Source organism: Acipenser ruthenus, chromosome 4 (genome assembly GCF_902713425.1).
Source record: "Acipenser ruthenus chromosome 4, fAciRut3.2 maternal haplotype, whole genome shotgun sequence".
Classification (NCBI taxonomy): domain Eukaryota; kingdom Metazoa; phylum Chordata; class Actinopteri; order Acipenseriformes; family Acipenseridae; genus Acipenser; species Acipenser ruthenus.
Window position 1 is genome coordinate 67,896,545 of NC_081192.1, and position 9,749 is coordinate 67,906,293.

Sequence of the window (9,749 nt, forward strand, 5' to 3'; positions counted from 1 at the left end):
CAATTCCAATTTGATACACCATATTTTTTATTCAAGTAAATAACTTGCAACTTCCATAAATTATATATAAACATTAGTACTGCAACAGTTTATTAGTTAAAGCAAAATACAAATAAATGTACAAAACATCGGCAGTCTATAAACTATAGGTTATGTTATTTTAATCTGTCCTTTGAGATATATATATATATATATATATATATATATATATATATATATATATATAATATATATATAATTTAGTATACTAGAATACTAATCATGCAACACTTTACAAGAAATATATGTCTACAATTATTCATTTCAGCAATTTTTTTTGCAAAACTCCAAAAATGCTAATTCAAAAGTATTCATACCATGACAAAGAAAATTAAATTAATAGCTAGTAGATGCACCTTTAGCAATAATAACCTCTTTTAAATGATTAGGATATTTGTCAATGAGCTTTTGGCATGATTCTTTAGTGATTTTTGACCATTATTCAATGCAAAATTGTTCCAATTGATTAAAATTCTGAGGACTTCTCTTGTGCACAGCCTTCTTCAGCTCATACCAACAATTCTCAATCGGATTTAGATCAGGACTTTGACTAGGCCATTCCAGAACCTTGATTTTTATTCTTCTTTAACCATTCTGAAGTAGATTTTGATGAGTGCTTTGGATCGTTGTTGTGTTGGAACGTCCACTTGCCCTTTAAAGTTTTGTAACAGAGGGTTTCAGATGATTGGCCAATATCTTTTGCTATGGAATCCATTTTACCATGCATTAGAACCAAATTTCCTGTGCCATTAGAGGAATAACATCCCCACAGAAGGATATTACCACCTCCATGCTTGACAGTAGGTATGGTGTTCTTTTCTTTGTATGCCTCACCAGACTTTCTCCAAATGTAATGACTATGAGCATGACCAAATAGCTCGATTTTTGTTTCATCACTCCTCAAAACCTTTGAACTTATATCCATCATGCAAATGCCATTTTGCAAACTTTAAGTGATTGTCCTTGTGACATTTTCCTAAGAGTGGCTTTCCCTTGGCCTGTGACCCTTGAGCACCTTCACCATGCAATACTCGACCTATGGTTGAAATGGAATCCCCAGTATCCCCACTTGCAGCCAATTCACTTTGAATATCTTTGGCAGTCAATCTCATATATTTATTAACCTTCCTCACTATTCTTCTACTTCTTCTTTGTGAAAGAACCTTCTTTCTTCCAGACAGAGGGAGCGTTGTGACAGTACCATGAGTCTTGTACTTCTTGATAACAGAAACAATAGTTGAAATTGGGATACTCATATGCTTGGAAATCTTCTTGTATCCTTCTCCAACTTTATGACAATAAATCATTTTCTGCCTAAGGTCTTCAGATAGCTCTTTACTTTTTCCCATATTGACTTATTGGTAATGACAGCAGTCATCATATGCCTAACCCTTTTATACTCTCTAATAGGTTCTGCATTATCATATTGAAAATTCTAGCACCTTGTAGATAATACTATCATAGCATCAAAGGGTATGAATACTTTTGAGTTAGCAAAAAAAAAAAATGCTGAAATAAATAATTGTAGACATCTATTCCACAAAAGCAAAACTTTTGCTACAAAAGATTTTTCCTAAAATTCTTTGTTTTCTAGAAATTTCTAGAAATTATAAATTTCCATTGGGGTATGTAAACTTTGGACTACAACTGTGTATATATATTACATATATATATACATTGATAATATTTGGGACAGACATTGCATATTTACCTGAATTAGCATAGCAAGTAAAACACAGTTTAGAATGGCAGCATTCAACAGTTACAAAAACTGTTGATTTTAAGCAATAGCACATAAACATTTCAAACCTAAAAAAAAAAAATACTGTTCAATTAAAATGCAGTATGTTGGTTGTCACACTATAGCCACTGAGTTCTGTCAGAAAAAGACAAAACACACGAGGCAGCAAACACTGCTAAACAACATGTACCTAATATTAATATTCTGCTTTCAGATTTGTACATGTGGCCACTTGCATATGATAAAATGAACTTTTATTTAAAGCGCACAAGTGTCCAAGTTATTTTAAGTGACTTACCCCCAGGATTGCATCCACTACAAACACTGCCAGAGGGTCCAGCAGTGTCCACAGTCCTATAGCCATGATAAACTTTGACAAGAAGGATGGGAATGAGCCAAATATTAACTGACAGCCCCATCTGATCAGAACCATAAGTAGCATAACTACATTCAAGGTCAGGGGTCCCACCACTACTATGGCCAACTCCTCCTGGGTATGAAGCAGGGAATTCTGGTAACTCAGTTCCACAGTGTGAGGGTAGAAGCGAAACCTTGAATTAACAGAGAGCAGTTACAGTGATCCTTTTAGGTGAACAATCATATTATTAACGACTGTCTAATAATATGCTCTGACTACAGATGTGGTCATGCAGCGTGCTAATAATATATGAAACTACACAAACACTTACTATAAATATAGGTGGATGACATTAAATTATTTTACTGGATGTCTTTTGGTCACTGCAAGTTACTGTATATATGGTTTTAATAAAAAAAAGCATAAGAAGTAGAAAGCTAAAACCATTTCTACAGATAATCATTATAATATTACAGTGAAGAAGGCTTTCTCTGTACCGCAACCAGATGAATTGGAATGATTGCATTTTTGAACATGTGAGCGCTCTACTAGGTTTCCATGATCAAATCTTACAGACCTGCTATAGCAAAATGAACCGCTTTTAATAATGTAAATTTTCATTTTTTTAAATGTATTTATTTGTATTTACTTTGAACTAAATCATCTACGTTGAATCTATAATGAGGGGGGATAAAAATGTCACCTGCTACCATTTTTAGGGCTTTTCTCCCAAGCTTGATACATAAATGGATATCAAAGAAAGCAAACTCACTTGTTGAAAGGAACTGCAGTAATGCAGGTAAAGCCTCACAAACCAGATCAAAGCTAGGAGCAGTATAATGAACCAGAATTCTTGTGAACGCCACTGTGACAGGCCCAGCTCTGACAGCAACATACAAAGAACAAAATGTGTGCGCTCAGCATCTCTGCCACAAGCCTTCCCACTGCAACAATGCTGAGGTCTAAAAACAATACATTAAATGCAATCTCTGTTTCCACATTTGACAATTCTGCTGGAAAGCAAAACAGGCATCTTTACTCTGTCACTGTACTGCACAGCACAGGACAGCACATTTCTTACATATATATATATATATATATATATATATATATATATATATATATATATATATATATATATATATATATATATATATATATATATATAATTTAAAATATGAAACATTAAAATATGTGGCAGCAGTGTGGAGTAGTGGTTATGGCTCTGGACTCTTGACCGGAGGGTTGTGGGTTCACTCCCCCAGTGGGGGACACTGCTGCTGTACCCTTGAGCAAGGTACTTTACCTAGATTGCTCCAGTAAAAACCCAACTGTATAAATGGGTAATTGTATGTAAAAAAATAATGTAATTGTATGTAAAAATAATGTGATATCTTGTAACAATTGTAAGTCGCCCTGGATAAGGGCGTCTGCTAAGAAATAAATAATAATAATAATAATAATAATAATGTGCAAATTCAAATCCAGTTGTCTGAATTAAACATACTGTGCAAGATATGAAGGCAAGATGCTGCAATGTCAAATGTCATTATCTAGAAATGGTAATAAAACTTGACTTCAATGTTCCATATAATGAAGATATTCATGATGCATGAATATAAATATTTTTAGTTGTCTTTTTGTAAGGACTCTTCAAGGGAGAAGACCTAACAAGATGTGAAATCTGTTATCACCAGTGAAATTATTTCATATTTGCACCTTTAATTGGAAAAATAGATGGGGGTGGAGAGGACGGGTGTCTTGTAGGGGACTTGTCCATTAGGCTTACGTGATTTAGCATCTCTGGAAGAATTCAAATCTAAACTTATTAAATCTAGGGGTAGATTAAATTTAAAGCTAAGGTGGATGTGTGTTCTGAGACGCTGCAACAATTGTGCGGCTTTCCAGTTTATGGTTTCTGTTACGTAGCATCAAATCATACATTTCCTGAAATTTAAGGTGCTGCAACATGGGAGGCGAGATAATAAATCCATTCACTGAAAATAAATCCATTAATAAATAATAATAAATCCATTCATTGGAAATAAATCCATTTCTTAATGTGTTGATTTCAAAACAAGAAAAACTGACCTTCCATCACCTTTACAATTGAGCACTAATCAATGGCAATTGACTCTCCCTTGAGTGTTTTAAAAGTCCTGGGTGCTGACATCTTTACTGCCGTACCGAGGCACTAAATTGACAATGAAAATATGTTGCAAAGCTAGCTAATGCAACTGATTTATCACGTAAACGTGATCTTTCCTTTTAACTTAGCTCAAGAGCTATCGCTGTGGAAACTGGGCTATGCATTTCTTTGTCAAGTTTAATTACATCTTGCCCAGAACTACAATCCCACAATCCACTGCAGAGATAACGCATTTCTAAGGAAATTGCAATACAAATATGTCATGTTAAAAGTATAAAAGAAAGACAAATAATGCTTAGTTTGATTATGACAGGTCCTATATTAAATAACACTTTTCTTCCCCCTCTTCCTCCCCCACTACTAATCTCTATCTCTATTTCTCTTAAATCCACCACCCTCTCTTCCTCCTCATCCACCAAGAACCTCGGTGTCACCCTCGACCCCTCCCTCTCCTAATCTCAGCACATCTCTACTCCTGCACGTTCCTGTCACTTCTTCCTCAGCAACTTATGCAGAATTCACCCCTTCCTCACCAACTACTCTACGCAGCTTCTAGTTCAGGCTGAATTTGATCTTACTTTCTACTGATTTTACTGTACTGTATAACTGCTTATCTGTAATGTGACATTTTGTAATGTGATATTGTGTAATGTGATATTTTGCAATGTGATACTTCGTATTATGATATTTTGTAAGAACTGTAAGTTGCGCTGGATAAGGGCGTCTGCTAAGAAATAAATATAATAATAATAATAATAATAATAATAATAATAATAATAATAATAATAATAATAATAATAGTTCTACTTTATACAACTCTTTTTTTTCTTTTTGCCAGAAATGTGCTAGATAAAATATACAGAGGAAATGTATATAACAGTAATGTGTCTATATTAGCAGCAGCTTACATTTTTACATTTACTGTACAGTGCAGCAGCTGCTGTGGATTTTGTTTATTAATAAAATGATAGCTTTTTGTGTTATCAAGCCATGTGGGGCAGTGATACTTGACATTAACCCTTGCTCCTGTCCCATGAATTGTAATTTTATGTGTGGTTCAGGAGGCCTGGAGGTACGGCTTCTCCCCGGTTCTGTCCTGCCAATCTCCCGATTTAAACCCCAGGTAATGTCATTATTCTCTATCTTACATTTGTCATTTCCTCTATCCTCCCTTCCTCCTCCACTACACTGCTTCTCCTCTGCAATGGTCTCCCTCCAGGGGCAAGTGGAACCCACTTCCCAACCTTAGAGGCCAAGCCGCTCTGGCCTTGTCCTCCGCCAGGATTCTCTCTCCTCCTCTAGGGAAGTAACAGTAGCTTCCCAGCCTTAGAGGCCATTCAGATCGGCCTCAGCTCTGCAAGGGCTGCTTTCTGTGAGCCAAGGGGAAACAAAGCACTCTGCTCCTATTCTCAATTCCTGAGGTTCTTGCTCTTGTCCCGTGAACAATACTTTTTAAAGGAGTGCTAACCAATTCCTTTACTGTTACTGTCACTAGCACTATTATAATTACTCCCCTTTTGGTTATTTGCTTTCAGTTTAACTCCAATTTGGAATATGCAGATATTTCAAAGGCAACGCTATTGAAGTAAAATATGTTTTAGAATCACTTACTGTCCTGAAGCTCGGTTTCATTCTAAACTGTCTGCAATCAGTCCATATGACCTACAAAACTGGAAATAAGATACCTGAAAGAAACAGTTGGGTTTGTTTTGATCCACTATACAGCATTGTTTTTGAAAAAAATATGTATACCCCAAATCTATAACACAAGAAACGGGGAATCAGTGTTATTGCTCCTGATAATTTCAAGTCATTGATTAGCATTCCTTAAACTTTAAATACAGTACATTCCACTTAGCTAGTTTCTTTTACAAGTTTAAACTGTAAGCACTTATTTAGTTTTTTAAAATACAATTGCAAATTACCTCAAGATAAGAGAAAGGAAACTAAGCAATGTATTTTCAAAATGTTCATTACCAGCATTAGTTAACCTATTACAGAAGTGGCCAATCTGCGGCTCACAAGCCGCATGCAGCTACAGGGCAGTTCAAGTGCGGCTCCCGGTGAAATGCTGGGTGACGCACACTTTGTGGCTCGAATGAACTGAAGAAAGAGAATAAAGAATAATAAACAAAAGTGAAAAGAAAAGAAGTTTATTATTTTGTTCTCCAGTCCATTGATGTTTATATTCTTTTCTCTCTTCTTTCTTTTATTTATTTATTTATTTTTTAATAAATTTAGTCGTTGCCAATTATTTTTATTATTTTCTCCCAATTTGGAATCACCAATTATTTTATTATGCTCAGCTCACCACTACCACCCCTGCGCTGACTCGGGAGGGCGAAGACGAACACACGCTGTCCTCCGAAGCGTGTGCCGTCAGCCGACCACTTTTTTCCCCACTGCGCACTCACCATGCAGCCACCCAAGAGCTACAGCGTCGGAGGACAACGCAGCTCTCGGGTAGCTTACATTCAAGCCCGCAGGCGCCTGGCCAGACTACAGGGGTCGCTGGTGCACGGTGAGCCGAGGACACCCTGGCCGGCCTAACCCTCCCTCCCCGGGCGACGTTCGGCCAATTGTGCGCCGCCCCCTGGAAGCTCCCGTCCTCGGTCGGCAAAGGAATAGCCTGGACTCGAACTTGCGACGTCCAGACTATAGAGCGCATCCTGCACTCCACGTGGAGCACCTTTTACTGGATGCGCCACTCGGGAACCCCTCTTCTCTTCTTTCTTTTAGCCTGTTCACTGCAAGGACATTTCATCACTTAGGACCTTCGACATGTGGTGGTGCATGTGTATTGCATCACCTGGAGTAAAGGCCGTTGTTCTGAAAATCTGCGCTTCCCCCTCAAAATGGGCTTCCCGGTACACAGATTAACCCTCATGAGGGAGGCTGTGTGTCCAGTGGTTAAAGAAAAGGACTTGTAACCAGCAGGTCCCCAGTTCAAATCCCACCTCAGCCACTGACTCATTGTGTGACCCTGAGCAAGTCAATCCTTGTGCTCCGTCTTTCAGGTGAGACGTAGTTGTAAGTGACTCTGCAGTTGATGCATAGTTCATACACCCTAGTCTCTGTAAGTCGCCTTGGATAAAGGCGTCTGCTAAATAAACAAATAATAAATAATAATAAGGACACGTCATATAACTAACAACTGGAGTAAATGAATAAATGAAAACATGTATATGAACACTTTATTTAGCTTGTCCTTTACTTCTAGCCACTGTTTGGTATAATGTGTTGTTTAAGCTTTGCAAAATGGATAAGATGCCCAATGCGCACAGCTGTCTCCTAGCAAGTGAAGGCACCACTGTATACTGGACGCTGTAGTTTATTCTAGGAACATGTCACGGGCATGTGAGATATAATTGAAAAGACCCAAGCCTCCTCTTTCAGCTCTTTCCGTTTTTGAGTTACAGGCACTTGAACACACCTACCGATTTGCTGCACGTCACAGCAGTAGAGCACTGAATGAGGGGGTGGTAGAAAGTACGCATACAGGCATGCCTGACATCTATGGAAAGCGCAAAGCCTGCGCTTTTAAAAGACGTTGAAACCAGAAAGCTATCTGTTGAAGTGACTGAGTAATAGACAACAAACTAAACTTAGGAGCTGACTCATTGTAAAGCTCTAATTCTGTACTTTCAAACAAGCCAGAAAGCTATTACGGCGCCTAAGATATTCACGCGAGAAGGTTGGGCCGCCGATACACTACGCCTGGGCTCCATATGGACCCCAAACCTAAAACAATTTGGGAAATTCAACCAGGCTACCTAGACTAGAATTATCCTTTGCATAGTGTAACAGGATGGGTGCCTGACAACTACCTAAAAGGAAACAAAAATCAAGTCACTAGATCCACATAATAACTGATACTAAAGCACCGTGGAGTCCAAATGGACCCCAGGTTACCTTATGAGGGTTAATAGACAAATAGCACTTAAATTCAATGTTTTGGTCAATATATAATAAGATGGATAAAACCAAATGTACATAATAAAGTATAAGTTAATGAATTTATGAAAACCGATGAGAAAACAGCAGTAAACCTCTGTGTCTCATCTGCAATAAATCGCTTACACACTATGAGGAGAGCTCATGTAAGGACAAATACATTTTTTTATAAAATTGGAGTGTTGGCGCTAGACTAAAGAATGCATGTTTAAATGTTATATTGCAGGTCTAAAATTAATATTATATTTACATATCTTACATCTCGTCATGAGCAGGTACTGTAATCTCTTTTGAAATAAATACAGTGCATTTGCCATCTACAAAGCTCTTTAAAGTACTTAATACACGGAGCAGTCATACAAAAAAAAAATGCTACTTTTTTTTTTAATTGAGCACTCAGATCTTTAAGGGAAGAGCTTGTGAAAAATAATCCTTTTTAATGTTTTTTTTGGTAAAATCAGGGCAGTTATGCCATCAAGAGATAACAACTACTGCACAAAGTGCAAGATTCTCGGCCATATGAAAATTTTGGAATGCGGCTCCTAGGCTCAGGAAGTTTGGCCACCCCTGACCTATTAGTTAAGGTATTTGCTCTAAATTGCACCTGGATGCTTATTTTCTCAATGTTCTCTTTACCTGGGCAGTTATTTGGAAAGTGCGTCTATAAATGAGAGTTTGTGCTGCTTCCCATTTCCTGTCGTGACTACTCACACCTGTTTTTCTCCCAATTTGTGAACTGTGGTATTACAAAATAGTCGTTAATTTGTATCATTATATGTTGTATCCTTTTAATAATGTTAAAAGTGCAGTTAAGAAATGTTAATCCTATGGAATAGAAGTGACATAACTTAAATACTTCCCAGCCTTGAATGGCTTTATAGGTTAACATTACAAAATGAAAATCAATTCCAAATCATACTAGCAGTTGGTGTTACAATAGAAATGACTTGTATTCTCAATGGATTTGGTTTTGACCTTTGAGCCATTGAGTTCACAAGTACTCAACAAAAATGGAGATATTATTAATCAAGCAATAACTTTAGGGCTGGTTAAGTGTTCAAAGAAAATAAACCTACTCCAGAGTACATAAATGGCAAAGACCTTTTTGAGAGCTGTTTTCACTCACCCAGCCCTAAATGGATAGCAATTATGTTGTTCAAGTATACTTTTCAAAAGTCAATTTTCTGGAGTTGGAGTTTTAAAAAAAATGTACCAGTGAAGTAAAAATGAAATTGAACTGTATTTATTATTTGTTTACTTAGCAGTTGCATTTATCCAAGGCGACTTACAGAGACTAGGGTGTGTGAACTATGCATCAGCTGCAGAGTCACTTACAACTACGTCTAACCTGAAAGACGGAGCAGAAGGAGGTTAAGTGACTTGCTCAGGGTCACACAATGAGTCAGTAGCTGAGGTGGGATTTGAACCGGGGACCTCCTGGTTACGAGGAAATGCACCCCACATGCATTAACACAGTTAACTTAGGTTAACAAGGGCTGTGTGGAGGA